This window comes from Scleropages formosus, chromosome 3 (assembly GCF_900964775.1).
Source record: "Scleropages formosus chromosome 3, fSclFor1.1, whole genome shotgun sequence".
Taxonomy (NCBI): Eukaryota; Metazoa; Chordata; class Actinopteri; order Osteoglossiformes; family Osteoglossidae; genus Scleropages; species Scleropages formosus.
Genome location: NC_041808.1, coordinates 35,931,337 through 35,946,873, shown reverse-complemented (window position 1 = coordinate 35,946,873; position 15,537 = coordinate 35,931,337). Strand labels below are relative to the sequence as shown.

The window sequence follows — 15,537 nt, the reverse complement described above, 5'->3', positions numbered from 1 at the left end:
GGAAGCTTCTCCACAGTAAGAGACATGAAAGCCCACTTGAAATTTGCAAAAAGGCACCTAAGGACTCTCAGACTGTGAGAAACAAGATTGTCTGCTCTGATGAAAGCAATTCTAAACATGATGTTTGGAGGAAACCAGGCACTGCTCATCACCTGCCCAGTACAAAGACAACACAGGAGTGGCTTAGGGATAACTCTGTGAATGACCTTGAGTGACCCAGCCAGAGCCTAGACCTGAATTCAGTTGAATATCACTGGAGACCTGAAAATAGATGTCCAATGATGATCCCCCTCCAATCTGACAAAGCTGGAGAGGATCTGCAGATAAGAATGGCAGCAAATCCCCAAATCCAGTTGTGTGAAGCTTGTTGCATCATACCCAAAAGACGCAAGGCTATAATTACTGCTAAAGGTGCTTCAACTAAGTAAAGGGTCTGAATATTATGTCAATGGGATATTTCAGTTTATTTTTAACAAATTTGCAAAAACTTCTAATCTTATTTTCATTTTGTCATTATGGGATGCTGGGAGGTGAATTTAAATGATTTTAGCATAAGACTGTAATATAAAAAAGTTAAAGGGTCTGAATACTTTCTGGATGCACTGTATATGAGGTTTTGATATATGTTTCTGAAATATTCTCCAAAAAATGAGCAGGGTAACCTTGACAGTCACACACTAAAGGCAGTTTAAAGATACACGTTCACCAAAATTACATGTCTTTGAACTGTAGAAGGAAACATGTAAACACGGAACTGAACAGGGGACCTCCTGAGCCACACTGACCGTATTATGACTAAATGGCAATGAATTGCAGAAGTCTGAACCCACATTCCAACAGCTGTGAGCACCACTCGTTGTGCAACCATGCTGCCCATTTTAAGTGAAGTGTTTTTAAGAATAAAGATAATGATGCACTTTTCCAGAGACTATTTTGGTGAGACCCACCACAGCAAGGCATAGGGCTTCTTTTCTAGAAGTAAGCCTTAAAAAGCATGCATAGCTATTTGCATCAGACTCCAATGAACTTAATGAGAAAGTTCAGGTGTGTTTGCTGGGCGTCAGGAGAAAAGTGTGCATCTCATGAATTCACATCACAGATCTGATCTGGGCACAGCCTGGCTGGTACCACATACATTCTTCTGCTTAATGGTGTACTTTGCTGAACTCCTCACAACATTAATCTTTTCTGTTTTAGAAAAAGCTTACAAATTTGGTTTGTTTGATTATTATAGAAGTTTTCACCTGGGATGCACTTATCTGCTGGAGGTTACAGTATAAACACAGGTGCATTTACAGTTCTGTCAAGTGACTTTTATTATACATTCTTAAATCAAAGTCTTCTTATTGTGCATAAATGTTACTAGCTAAAGTTTAAGCTTTAGCACTTTGCTGTAAATTAAATATTCTAAGTGTGTGTGTGTGTGTGTGTGTGTGTGTGTGTGTGTGTGTGTGTGTGTGTGTGTGCATGGACAATATCATGTTTATGAGGTAGTTTGGGAACACTTTGGCAGGGTAGTGCGACCAGTAGCACAACCATCTCACAGCATCGTTGAAGATAAGTTCAAATCCAGCTCAGTCTGTGTGAGGTTTGCATGGTCCCTTTCTTTGTTTGGGTTTGCTCCAGGTGTTCTGATTTCCTCACAAAGTCTAGAGGCAAGGGTTTTAAGTGAGTTGGAGATGCTGCATTGCCCACAGTGTGTGCATGTGTGTTTTCCTGACAATGGTCTGACTTCCTACAGTGTGTGCTCGCTTCTAGCCTAGTGCCCTATGATTCCAGAATTGGCTCTGGATCACTGCAACTCTCAGAAAGACAAGCAGTTAACAAAACTGAATGAGTATTGTCTGCACTTTTAGGATTTTTTTTTTTTTACATTTAATACTTAAGGTACCATGGCATTTCATTTAGTTTTAAACCACATATGTAATAGGAGGTTACCCTCTCAATCAGAGGCAGATTTTTTTATCTTGTGTGTGGGTCTGCAGTCGGGTGGGATATTCTGTATCACAGAACAGCTGGAATCCCTGGAGTGGAGGATGAAGGGTTTTCATTTTAATTGAGTCTCGGAAGGGCTTTTAGGCACACTCCCTGAGCTCCTGCTATTGCAGTGACGGGAGTGGAAGCTGTGTCTGTGTTCAGAGTACAGGTCTCTGCATAACTGCTTCACTGTGGCTCTCCTCCAGTAGAGGGGCTTATGCTTCCCACGTCTGATTGGACTTCCATGGTTCAGTGCCCAGTGACTCCCCTGGGGGCCTCCCCTGGGCTGTCTCGACAGGATTCTGCATTAGCCACACATCTCCGGTTGTGGTCCCACTGTGGGTACAGGGATGCTTGAGCGCCTTGCACAGTACATCCCCCATTTTTTCAGGAGACTCAAAGAGGACAACGCATCCAAACATCTGTCAGACCAAAAACCTTCAGTTCATATGAGATACAAGGTACACATGCTGAATGCGTGCAGGGACTGCAGTAAAAGAAGCAGATGGTATGCAGTGGCACTTCTGTACCACATGAGAAATTCATAGAGCCCCGTTTGATGAAGACTAGATTCAGATATAATAAACCTTTATCAGTGCAGAAGAGTTCCTTACCTTTATGGATCCTCATTTGCTGCACACTGTGTCGGTACTCCATCTGAGGCAGGGGGAAGTAAATATTTGCCTCCACTCATGGGTTTCAGGTCTATTTCACTTGGACCTAAGATGATAATTCCAAATAAAAGCAGATTCATAAAAAGCAAGTAGACAAACAGTCGAATATGTATGGTGCAGAACGTACTTTACAGGACTGTTCATTACCTCAGTGTAAATGTCTTGTGATTCCTCTTTAAACAGAAGATAAGTTGAACTTGAGGTTCCATGCTTGTTCTGTGGAATGAAAAGGCTTGTGCCTGAATAGTCTGTACTGAGACTTGCTCCCTCCTCACCTGCTGGACTTCTGCTCTTCATGCACTAATAACAACATCTTCATGGTCCCACTGATGAGGAGGACAGACATGTGCAGTAAAATTCAGCCCCTTCTGATGGAGAGCATTGCTGCCTTTGCACATGGACACCTCAGTGGAAGTCACAAGCCAAGATGTGCTTTCTCCAGGAGAGGCCAGTTTTAGTTTGTCATTATGCCATTCGGTATGCAGCAGAACTTAAAACAGTTCAAGGACAATGTTGTGATTGAATGGCGTGGTGAAAGTGGGGTAAGTTCCACAATGCCCAGTGCACAGTGAATATTCAGACCTCCAGCAAACAGCAACCTACCACCCATTTCAAAAAGTGCAAGGTCAAGATTTTCATCTTGATCACACAGAATTTCAAATGACCATCCCCAGGAAATGTATGCATATTGGTGTGACCTAGCGCAGTAGTGTAATTTCTTTCTCAGTTTCAGGATGTCCCAGTTTTGTTGGTATCCTCACAGCCCTCACCCACAAATGACATACTGGAAGCTAATGTTCCACACAATACGTTTTGCATTAGGAGACAGAGATGCAAGTTACAGGCCCGCCAGTTTAGGCTTTTCCTTCCTGATTAACTAATTTCTACCCCACAAACCAAGCACACCACGCGCTACACCCTCCCTGCTGTCATCTCCTGTACCAGAGCACCAAAATGTTCCGGTGAAATATACACAGGCACAGAGGCTGCCGAGTGCAGATGGCACCTGTTCCATTTGTATTCTGCAAGTGAAGCCCAAGATCTCACCATATCATGATGATGACTGACTTACATTGAAAGCAAATTGCAGAAACCCATTTCGTAATGCTATTTGATACAATGGATGTTAATGCAATGACTATAGAGAAGCACTTACTTTAATATAATTGGTATTTTGCCATTCAATCCCATTTGGAGGCCAACATGGCAATAACAATCAGCATGAATTTCCTGTGCTGCTGCAGATTTCTGCGTATGCATTTGTCCAATTGCTTAATCTTTGTCCATGTGATGCCTGGAGAATACTAATAAAAAGAGCTAAATGAGATTTCTGCTGCTAGTATCTGTATTTAATAACACAAGTGAATGTAGGGTCCCCCTCAACTACAGGCTATTTTCAGTGCTCTGTCTTTCACTGCAGCTGATGTGACAATGGGCTCCACTGTTTCCTACCGCTGTCCTCCTATTGTTTGTCACTAGGGAGTAAATGCCAGTGGACATTACACCTCTGGTTGCTTCCTGTCAGAATGATACTGCAACTCAATGCTTGGACACAGTAGAGTTTGCAGGAGTGCCAGGCAGGTGGTAGATGGAGGCCAAAGGATCCAACTTCCTGTAAATGTGTCTGCAGTGTGGGGTTGGGGAGGTTTTTGCTTCCTTAGCGAGATGGAGCTAGAAATAGAAAATAGAAGACAGCAGTACTTTTATGGAAGACGTCTCCCTGTGACGTGTTTTGTCACTTCTGCCATACACACTCTCAGATTAAAATGCTCGGTTTTCTCACAAATTATTAACTGCGAGGCACAAACAATGTTTGATTATCCCCTACTTTGCCTTGTGTGTGGCCCCTTTATGACGCCCACAGTGATAGAACTCCTCGAAGCGCACACCATAGTGAACGTGAGCCTTGCACTTTTTTTCTTGAAATCATATCATTGCGACCGTCAGGAAGAATGCTAGCCATGACAAAAAATAAAAATAATAAAAAAAAAGAAGTTAGAAGCTGTGCTGAGTGTTTTAAAGACTTACTTGCTGTGTTTTTGTATTATTGGTGGAACCTCTATTTCCCTGCAAATGAGGGACCCCTCTGCCAAAGCTTTTGCTCACATAAAAAAATCCAGCAGAACGGCATTGATTGTCCCTACCGTTGTTGGCTTTCCGTGCTGGGCAATACCATATCTCGTCACAACAGCTTGAGTGAAAAAAAGGCACTATCGTTTTTTTTAGATCAATGGGAAACATTAGTGGGGGGTCCGTTGACTGCTGATGCTAATTTTTTGGTCCCCCCTACGTTTGACAAGTTATACCAATACTAGAGATAAAAATGTGAGGGTCCAAGTGAGGGTCTTGGCAAAGACTGGGAGATGGAGTGAACTAGGCAATGGCTTCAGCCAGTGTGTGTGTGTGTGTGTGTGTGTGTGTGTGTGTGTGTGTGTGTGTGTGTGTGTGTGTGTGTGTGTTTCTGTGTGTGTGTGTGTGTGCATTACAACTAATTTAAAAAGTCTTTAAATAAAGAATATATTGTCTCCACATATTCCTTTTCAGTCCAGATTCTTGACCAATTCACCCCATAAGTTTGTAGAGTTCCTCATCTTGTTTTTCTTCTTGTTCAAACCTTCACCAGTGCTGGACATGAGCTATAGACACAGAGGAAATGAGTTGAATTAAGTTGGTCTTAAGTTTGTCTTCTGCCTGAGTGTGTTTTACTGACTGGCAAAGACCAACAAATGGAAATACTGTAAAATATTAAAGGGAAGATATATAAGCAAAGAAGATGCTATTTAAAACTTACATCAAAGATTTCCTGCATGAATGTTTGTAATACCAGTGTTCATCTATTTCTTTTAACAAGCTGGTACAGCATAATGTGAAAATGTGGTGCTCCCTATGCCTTTTTACTGCCTTTGTTAACGTCTGCTAGCACTGGATATTGGTGGATGTAAGTCAGCAGTAGACCACTCCTGGAGGAGCAGGAGGGCCAATGTCTCCTATAAGCAGAAATCTCTTCCTGGCCACATCTTTGCTCTGGGAAGGATTTGGAGGGCAGACATTCCCTACTTTTGCAAACTGTAGTCACTCTAATAGTTGTGGCGATGAAGCAGCAGGTGATCATGCTTCCAAGGGAGTTTTCCACTCTTCAGTGGCTGCAGCTGCTTGGCAACAGGGACTCTTTGTGATGTTAATTGGAAGTCCATTACGGTCTGTTAGTGTGTGAAGGAATATGTTACATGGAAGTGTTTTGTGAAAGTTTCTTTGAAGGTTACATACATGACCAGATGTAGCTTTACTCTTCATGTCCTGTACTTTGATATGATGGATTTCACCCACTTGGTGTCATATGTTGTATCAGTTCTTTGAGTTTTTCATTAACTGTTGTCATGCTGGATAGTACTACTGTAGCGTCCGGACGGGAGTCCGACACGGACGCGCGTTGCTATTACGTCCAAACACAGACGAAATATATAATGACTTCACGTGCAGTGTGAGGTTAGACGTGTACGGTGAGTATTGTAAGACACTCGGTGGAAGTGAAACAAGAAACACGAGACCAGGAAACACACACGGTGTTGGAACTACGGTGAACAGTGAAACGCTAATCTGTGAGTCTGACCGCAACCCTGAGACGTGACGAAATACCGGACAGGAACGATGGACCAGGACTGAAGAACAAGAGGCAGGAACTGACGGGACGGGCACTCGGGACTGGAACATGCACACCTAGAAAACAAACTGAGGGAACAAGAGACTACCAATCGCCAACGAAGCACAAGAGAACTGCTGATTAAGAATCCGCGACTAGTTCTGCTCCGCTGGCTCCTTTTATACCTCCATGTCCTACGAGACTGTGAGGTGATAGGTGAGCGTTAGCTAGCGGCACTGAGTGGCGCCGCCTCTGACCAGGAGGGGCAGTGACCCCGTGGGATGTGACAGTACCCCCCCCTCCAGGGGCGGCTCCAGCCGCAGAACGCCGGCGGGTAGGCGGTCGCCCCCGCCGTCGCGGAGCAGGCCGATCTGGATGACACTCATGGAAGTCCTCAATAAGAGCTGGGTCCAAGATGTCCCGTGCTGGTACCCAAGACTGCTCCTCCGGCCCATAGCCCTCCCAGTCGACCAGATAGTACAGCGTACCCCGTCTCCGTTTGGAGTCCAAGAGGGCCCTGACGGAGTAGGCAGGAGAACCATCCACATCCAACGGTGGAGGTGGAGCAACTGCTGGGCTCTGCAGGGCGGAAACACAATGGGGCTTGAGGCGCGAAACATGAAACGTGGGACAGATACGATAATGCGAGGGCAACTGAAGACGGTAAGAAACCGGGTTGATCCTCTTCAGGATCTTGAAGGGGCCGATGAAACGGGGGGCAAGCTTCCTCGAGGGCAAATGCAGTTTGAGATCCTGGGTGGACAACCATACTCTCTGCCCTGGCTGGTACAATACAGTCCTACGCCTTTTGTCGGCCTTCTCCTTTTGGTGGGATACCACCTCCTGGAGACGGACATGTGCGGATTCCCACACCGACTCACTCCTCTTGTACCAGTCGTCCACAGCTGGCAACCCACTGGTCTCCATCGTCCACGGGAACAGCGGAGGCTGGTAACCGAGCACACACTGGAAAGGAGTTAAGTTTGTGGACGAATGGACCAGGGAGTTCTGGGCGTACTCTGCCCAGGGGAGGTATCTGCTCCAATCCGCTTGATTCTGAGCACAGTAACTCCGCAGGTAACGTCCAACCTCCTGGTTGAGGCGTTCCACTTGCCCATTAGACTGTGGATGATAACCAGAGGAGAGGCTGACTGAGACTCCTAAGCGGGCAAAGAAGGCCGTCCAGACTCTTGAGGTGAACTGGGGTCCCCTGTCCGAGACGACATCCTCTGGCAGGCCATACAGCCGGAAGACATGTTGGAACAGCAGTTCCGCGGTCTCCAGGGCTGTAGGTAGACCTTTCAGAGGAATCAGTCGACAGGCCTTGGAAAAGCGATCTATGACGACCAATATGGTGGTGTTTCCATCAGAACACGGAAGATCAGTAAGGAAGTCCACCGCTATATGGGACCATGGACGGTTGGGAATCGGGAGTGGCTCTAAAAGCCCTGCTGGCAGCTGCCGTGGGACCTTGGCCTGGGCACATGTGGTGCAGGCAAGGACGAAGTCTCGTACGTCCTGTTTCATGGATGGCCACCAGAAGCGTTCAGCGAGAAGCTTCAAGGTTCGGTTGACCCCTGGGTGTCCTGTACTTGGACCATCATGGGCCCAGTGTAGGAGCTCGGACCGAACAGTGGACGGGACGTATTCTTTGTCTTGGGGCTGCTCGTTGGGACCGGGTTCTTGACGTTGGGCTGCTTGGATATCGTCCAATAAAGCCCAACGGATAGGAGCCACAAACTGCGTCGGGGACAAGATGGTGTCTGGTGGGGAGAGCTGAGGCGATACCTCGAACAAACGGGACAGGGCATCGGCCTTGCCGTTCTTGGAGCCAGGACGATAGGTCACCGTGAAACGGAACCTGGTGAAGAACATGGCCCACCGCGCCTGTCTGGAATTGAGCCTCTTTGCCTTCTGCAGATACTCCAGGTTCCGGTGATCAGTTAACACTAAGAATGGGTGCGTAGCCCCCTCTAACCAATGTCTCCACTCTTCTAAGGCCATCTTTATGGCTAAGAGCTCCCTGTTTCCTACATCATAATTCTGTTCAGTAGGCGACATCTTGTGTGAGAAATACGCACATGGATAGAGCTTCAGGGGACTTCCCTGGCGCTGTGAGAGCACTGCCCCTACCCCGGCCTCAGATGCATCAACCTCCACAATAAAGGGCAGTTTGGGATCAGGGTGCTTCAGGATTGGGGCAGAAGTAAAACGCTTCTTTAGGTCTTCAAAGGCCTGACTCGCCTCAGGAGTCCAGGTCAGGCGCCTAGGGGCTCCTTTTAACAGAGCAGTCAACGGGGCTGCAACGGAACTGAAGTTCCTTATGAAGCGCCTATAGAAATTCGCAAAACCTAGGAACCGTTGCAGGTCCTTTACTGTCTTTGGCTGGGGCCATGACAGAACTGCCGAGACCTTCTGTGGATCCATCGTGACCCCGTTGGGTGTTAGGATGTACCCCAGGAAATCCACAGAGTGCACATGGAACTGGCACTTCTCCCCTTTCACGTACAGCTTATGTGCTGCCAGCTTTTGCAACACCTCCCTGACATGTCCAATATGCTCCTCACGGGACCGAGAAAAGATCAGGATATCATCCAGATACACTAATACTGAGCGATTAATTAGTTCTCTGAGTGCTTCATTAACAAAAGCCTGGAATACGGAAGGTGCATTCGCCAGGCCAAAAGGCATGACCAGGTACTCATAATGGCCGAGGGCGGTGCTAAAGGCGGTCTTCCACTCATCCCCTTCCCTAACGCGAATCAGGTTATATGCGCTCCTAAGGTCCAGTTTAGTAAAGATGGTAGCACCGGAAACCTGTTCGAGGGCCGACGTGATAAGAGGCAAGGGGTGCGGGTACTTCACAGTAATGGCATTTAGCCCCCGATAATCAATACAGGGGCGCAAACCCCCGTCCTTTTTCTCAACAAAGAAAAAGCCAGCGGAAGCTGGAGAGGTAGACGGCCGGATGAATCCGGCTTCTAGTGCCTCCGTTATATAAGCCTCCATTGCCTGATGTTCAGGTTGAGAAAGAGGGTATACCCGCCCCCTAGGGGGTGTAGTGCCCGAAAAAAGATCTATAGCACAATCCCAAGGTCTATGAGGAGGCAGTTCTGCAGCCTTGTGTTTGCTAAACACCGCCACTAGATCTGCATACTCCCTTGGAAGCTGCAGGGGCAGATCTGCATTAGGGCTCTCTATGGATGTGGAGTTACAAGATGTCTCCAGGTGTTCGGGACACTGCTGTCCCCAAGACAGCAGTTTCCCCTCCCTCCAAGAGATAATAGGGTCATGGGTGCATAACCATGGATATCCCAAAATAATGGGGTTATCAGGGGACTTAATCAGATAGAACCATATCTGTTCCTTATGGAGTGGCCCTACCTGCATAGTAACGGGCTCTGTGCGCTGCTCTACACGCCCCGACCCGATTGGAGCGCCATCAATAGCTTTAACAGCCAGGGGTTTGGGGCATCGGGCACAGGGCAAGCCCCAGGACGCGGCCATATCATGATCCATGAAATTCCCTGCAGCGCCACTGTCTACCATAGCTTCCGTCTGCTGCTGCTGGAAACCCCAGGATACTGTAACTGGTAATGTCAACAGGGAGGTATGGAGAGATACATCACTCACCAGTAAGTCGGTCCGTTGGGATCCACGGGGTGGCCGCACTGGACAGGAAACCTGCACGTGATCCGCAGCTCCACAGTAAAAGCACAAGCGTTGCAGAAAACGGCGCCTCCTTTCCTCCTCTGTCAAACGCCCGTTACTGAGTCGTATTATTCCCTGTCTGACGCACTGTTCTTCGAGCCCTGCACAGCTGACAAGGTTGCGTGCTTGAGCCGGCTCACTGTCCACAGGGCTGTAGGGCACCTGCTGCCCTGGCGGCGTCGGGGTCCGGCTGGACCCGGAGTTGCTCCGGTAATCCGGCGAGAACTCCTGAGAGAGTGGTCTTGACAATCGGGGGCTGGATGTCTTCTCCACTGGAGACCTGGAACGCACCTGAAAACTCTTGGTGCTGGGGAAGAACTGTCTCTCTGTCTTTCTGTCTGGGCTAGGGGGTGACTCTGGAGAGTAGGGCCCTGGGAACAGAGAGGCTGGACTGGAGATTGAGTATTCTGTGTAATTCTGGTTCTCACCTCTACTACCTTGCAAAGCCTCCGGGAAGGGAACGGACAGCTGCTCAGTAGCGCAGATCCCATTGGTCTGCACAGGGCTCGTGGGCTCTGCGCGAGGACCCGAGGAAGCATAAAGACGATCAAAAAGACATGTCCGCCAATCATCATGCGTTTGCGAACTGGTCGGATCGGCGCCCCGCCCACCGTGACTGAGGAGTCGTGTCAACTGCTCCAACTGATCTGTGAGGCGGCTAGCGGCGTTTGCGCAAACCAGGAGCCGTTCTTGGTTCGCCTCTGTCAGATCCGCCAGCTCACGCCATTCCGCTGAAGTCATATTAGTTGGCGGATTCTTCTGTAGCGTCCGGACGGGAGTCCGACACGGACGCGCGTTGCTATTACGTCCAAACACAGACGAAATATATAATGACTTCACGTGCAGTGTGAGGTTAGACGTGTACGGTGAGTATTGTAAGACACTCGGTGGAAGTGAAACAAGAAACACGAGACCAGGAAACACACACGGTGTTGGAACTACGGTGAACAGTGAAACGCTAATCTGTGAGTCTGACCGCAACCCTGAGACGTGACGAAATACCGGACAGGAACGATGGACCAGGACTGAAGAACAAGAGGCAGGAACTGACGGGACGGGCACTCGGGACTGGAACATGCACACCTAGAAAACAAACTGAGGGAACAAGAGACTACCAATCGCCAACGAAGCACAAGAGAACTGCTGATTAAGAATCCGCGACTAGTTCTGCTCCGCTGGCTCCTTTTATACCTCCATGTCCTACGAGACTGTGAGGTGATAGGTGAGCGTTAGCTAGCGGCACTGAGTGGCGCCGCCTCTGACCAGGAGGGGCAGTGACCCCGTGGGATGTGACAACTACATTATGAAATAGATTGTTGAAAAACTGCTATAGTTTTTGTTCTTTTTGACTGATCACCATCTACAATTCAGCCTCTCCAAAACTAGGTCCTTCATCTTCCAGCTGGTCTGGCCACCTATTGAGAACTCTCCATGATCCCAGACGAGATGCTAATTTCACCTGCTTTCATTGATTAACACACACACACATTGTCCGAACTGCTTGTCCCATACGGGGTTGCGGGGAGCTGGAGCCATGCCCGGCAACACAGGACATAAGGCTGGAGGGGGAAGGGACAGACCCAGGACGGGACGCCAGTCCATCGCAAGGCACCCCAAGCGGGATGTGAACCCCAGACCCACCGGAGAGCAGGACCCAGTCCAACCCACTGCACCACCACACACCCCCTCATTGATTAACAGTCTAGGATTAATAATCAATTCAAGTCTCTGATTCTCTCAACACACACACACACACACATACTGCCTGAACCGCTTGTCCCATTAGGGGTCGCAAGGAGCAGGAGCCTAACCCAGCAACACATGGCATAAGGCTGGAGAGAGAGGGGACACACCCAGGACGAGACACCAGTCTGTCGCAAGGCACCCCAAGCAAGACTCGAACCCCAGACCCACCGGAGAGCAGGACCCAGTCCATCACAAGGTAGCTGCACACAATCAAAGCACACATTGACATCCAACAGACAATTAAAGTGATCAGTCTACCTGAATCACATGTGGGTGAACTGTGGGAAGTGTGGTGTGAAAAATTGTTTGTTCAAGTGTGATGTGAAAATATGTTCAAGTAGTTAATACTTAAAGTGATTGATATGTTCTAGTGTAAAGTAAAAGTTAAAATTTTCAGAAAATGTATGCTGTCTGTTTAACAAAATGGAGAAATGTTGACAGGGAAAACAAAATGCAAAGAAAGTTTAACCTTTAGGATGTGTCCCAACACGCTTCTTAAACGAGGACAAATTGTTCGGAGTAAAGATCACTTTTGCGCTGGATACAAGGGAAGTTTCAAAAGTGTTTTGTTGCCGAATGATGATGTATGTGTCATGGCCACTGTGGGGTGATGGGCCCAAACATGGATGCACAGTCTCGCAGAATGCGGAAGCCAAGAAGGGACAGGAAAAAGCAAGAACCGAGGGACAGGCAGAAAGTCTTTGAGGGGCAAACTTCATTCCGAGGAGAATCCGAGGATCGTGGTCAGAAGGCAGGTGAGAGTCAGGGAACCAGGGAGACACTGAGATGGGGTAGGTCAACAAGGGAATGTGGAAGTTTGAGGAAATTGCTGAATACGCAAGGCATGATGCTGCAGTGTGCTCAAAGAGGTTCTGCGACTGAATGTGCCTGGGCGCCGTGCTTTTATGCCCCTGTGCCCTGATCTGCTACAGTTGCAACAGCTTCGTGTGGGGGCGTGACAGCATGTACAAGCTTGCAAATAAAAGGAGGCAACACAAACCAGTCGGGGAGACATCCAGTTGTACAAGGCTCTCCCATCGACTGGTGTTGTCGTGAAATGTCTACGTGTCTGAGGGCTTTGTACAGATCTCCTGCGACTGCTCGGTTCCAGAAAAGGAAAAAATTTATAATTTTATGCACAGAAGAAATCAGAGAAACTTGGAGGAAACTCGTGTGAACAAAAGAATATGTAAACTTCACACAGACTCAATGGGGGATTTAATTTACATCCAGCTGCACAGTCGAAGTGCTGACAACATGCTAGCAACACGCTAGATGTAGACTATTCTTTTTTTCCTCCTTATAACTTGGAGAGATTTAACCGAATAAAGGAAAGTGTCCAATTAAAGTAATGAAGGTTACTGAGGCAAAGACCTTTCTTTCCATTAATCCAACATTGATCAAAGCATACAAGCCTTTGCCCATCCCACCTATTTCCTGAGATGCTCAGATACTTTTGGTCAGAAATTTTGTAGCGATATCATTATAACAAAACCTCTATTTCCAGAGGAAAACTGTTGCATTTTAGTGGAAAATCTGCAGGGTCGAGACCAGTATATGCCATGTTTTGCAATAATTTATTTAAGGAAATTCACACAAGCACACAGTAACTGAAACTGCTTGTCTCGAGCAGGGTCATGACAAACCAGAGCTTAATCTGGCAACACAGGGCATAAGGCTAGCAGGGGGGAGAAAACACCCAGGACAGGACATCAGTTCATTACAAGGCACCCTGTGCAGGACTCAAACCGTAGACCCACCAGAAAGCAAGCACAGGCCAAACCCATTGCGCCACCACACCATCACGCCCTTGTGCCCCCATGTTTAAGGAAATAACCAGTTCTAAAATTGCAAAACAGCTGCCATCCTCATTTTAATCCCACCTCATCTGCAGTGATAATACTTCTTAATGTAAGTGTGGTAATACACTTACAAGTAGTGAATATAAATGTTATGTAAAAATTCCCTCACATTGATGAAACTTCAGCTCAAATGTCAAATCTGTTCTTTTGTATGGAGCAGAAACCTGGAGAACAACAGTGGCCACCATGAAAGAAGTACAAACCTTTATGAATACCTGTCTTAGAAGAATACTCCAGGTCTGCTGGCCGGAAACCATTAGCAACACAGAACTTTGGGAAAGAAAAATCCAGTCTGGAATTCAGGAGGAAATAGCAAAAAGAAGATGGAGGTGGATTGGCCACACACTGCACAAACTGAAAAGCAGTATCAGAAGACAGGCACTGTCCTGGAACTCCCAGGGAAAAAGAAAAAGAGGAGAACCACGCAACACCTCGTGTATGAAACTGACACCAGAACGCTGGGCTACACCTGGAGCCAGATAGAGAAGAAAGCACAAGACAGAGACACCTGGAGAGCCCTTGTTGACAGCCTATTCATCAGGAGAGATAGAGGGCGTTGATGATGATGATGAAACTATTAGACTTTCCTCATTAAGGTCACAGCACATTCCAACACACACACACATACATCTGTGTGTCACGGTGAATGGTTGGTTTGTTGAACATTGTCTGCTTTTAGCATGTTGTTCATGCAACAGTCTAGACCCTCACAGACCCAGCAGACCCTGACCTTCATGGCTGAGAAACAGTTTGTGGACGTTCGGGTATCTGATATCAGCAGGCTGTTGAACCTACTGACAACATATGCTTAGTAGGTCATCAGAGCCTTTTTCGGACCGAGAAGCCAATAAAGCATATTTATTCAATAAAAAGGAATGCATGGGCTTCCCATCAGGTGTGATCTTATCCCAGCTCTTCCCTTTGTACTCTGATATATCAGTATATCCCCAGGGTCATACATACAACAACATTGTCCCCTGCAGACAAAAATTATTTATGAATATATACATATTTTCCCAAATGATGAACACATAAATGCAATAGATGAAGAGAATAATATAAGCACATTACAATTCTGTTGCTGTTGCTATTGCTGCTGCAAAAAATGGGTAAACTGGCTTTCTAATGTACCTCATACATCAAGTAAATTCTTTCAGATTCTGTGCCATGACTGAGAACAATCAGTGCATTATTGGTCCTAAAGCATGATGGGAGGGCCCATGCTGGGAGAAGTGTTGTAATAGTGTTAAAGAAATGGCACAGCAGAATGTCCTGCATATCAGCCATGGGTTCATGGGCTGAGCAGGTCCACAGTCTGAGGCCTGATGTTGGGTTAGTGCAGCCGAATCTTTCTTTGCCTACAAGGTGAAGCTCATTTGCACTCTGTGTTTTCTGTTCACATTGTCTAAGATGCTACAGAGACTCAGCGAGGTCAAAAACAGTGCTAGTGGTGATGTTGCCTGGGTTCTGAGGATTGGCCACTTGTGACAGAGCTTGCAAAACGCCACTGCTACAGCACCACTGCGATTCCATGCCCTTGAAAGTTTAGGTCCGTTCCTAGGAAGACATATCTATTTGCCCCATAGGTAGCTCAACAACTAATTTTTAATTGCACAGTTTACTGTCCTTTTCTTCATGTGTAACTTGCAAAAGGTTAATTTAATCATGTAAGCACAACCCCTAATCACCATCCATTTCCATGGATAAGGGAAGAACATTTTAATTGACTTCATTAATAGGCACTGATTGTAATTCAGCTCCTTTTTTAAAATGGGAAAAACGCACTTTGGTGAAAACCTGTATTTTTCATTATTTTACTAAATTATTCTAATCACAGTTGCTTAAACTGTAATCAGTTTATGGAAGGAGAATGTTGTGCTTTTACTAAGTTTAGAACCACAGCCAGGGAAAAGTCATAAATTCTGTG

General features: G+C 46.9%; 1 protein-coding gene across 2 annotated transcripts in view; it reads left to right on the top strand.

Annotated features, from left to right (window-relative positions):
* LOC108922541 (protein sidekick-1-like) overlaps positions 1 to 15,537 on the top strand; it is a 376,626-nt gene that overhangs the window by 241,738 nt on the left and 119,351 nt on the right. The gene's annotated exons all lie outside the window — the stretch shown is intronic.